We start from the raw sequence: 294 nt of genomic DNA, 5'->3' as shown, positions 1-294 counted from the left end.
AGTGGTCTTGTGAGAAGATGAGGATGTCATCGACGTAGACCACACAGAATGGGAGCTCTCAAAAAAATCTGGTCCATCATCCTCTGGAAAGTGGCTACGCTGTTCCTGGGCCCGAAAGTGGAGTACTGGAAAAAGTATCTTCCAAATGGGGTTACAATAGCCGTCTTGGGGACGTCATCTGGATGAACAGGCACCTGGAGATCCTGTTTCGAAAATCTGTGGGTTTCGCCTCGGTGATGAGGTTGAGTCACCAGTAATCGTCAAATGGGCGCCGCAAGTTGTTTGACTCCCGGA

This window comes from Penaeus monodon, chromosome 22 (genome assembly GCF_015228065.2).
Source record: "Penaeus monodon isolate SGIC_2016 chromosome 22, NSTDA_Pmon_1, whole genome shotgun sequence".
NCBI classification, from domain to species: domain Eukaryota; kingdom Metazoa; phylum Arthropoda; class Malacostraca; order Decapoda; family Penaeidae; genus Penaeus; species Penaeus monodon.
This window is presented reverse-complemented; position numbering follows the sequence as displayed.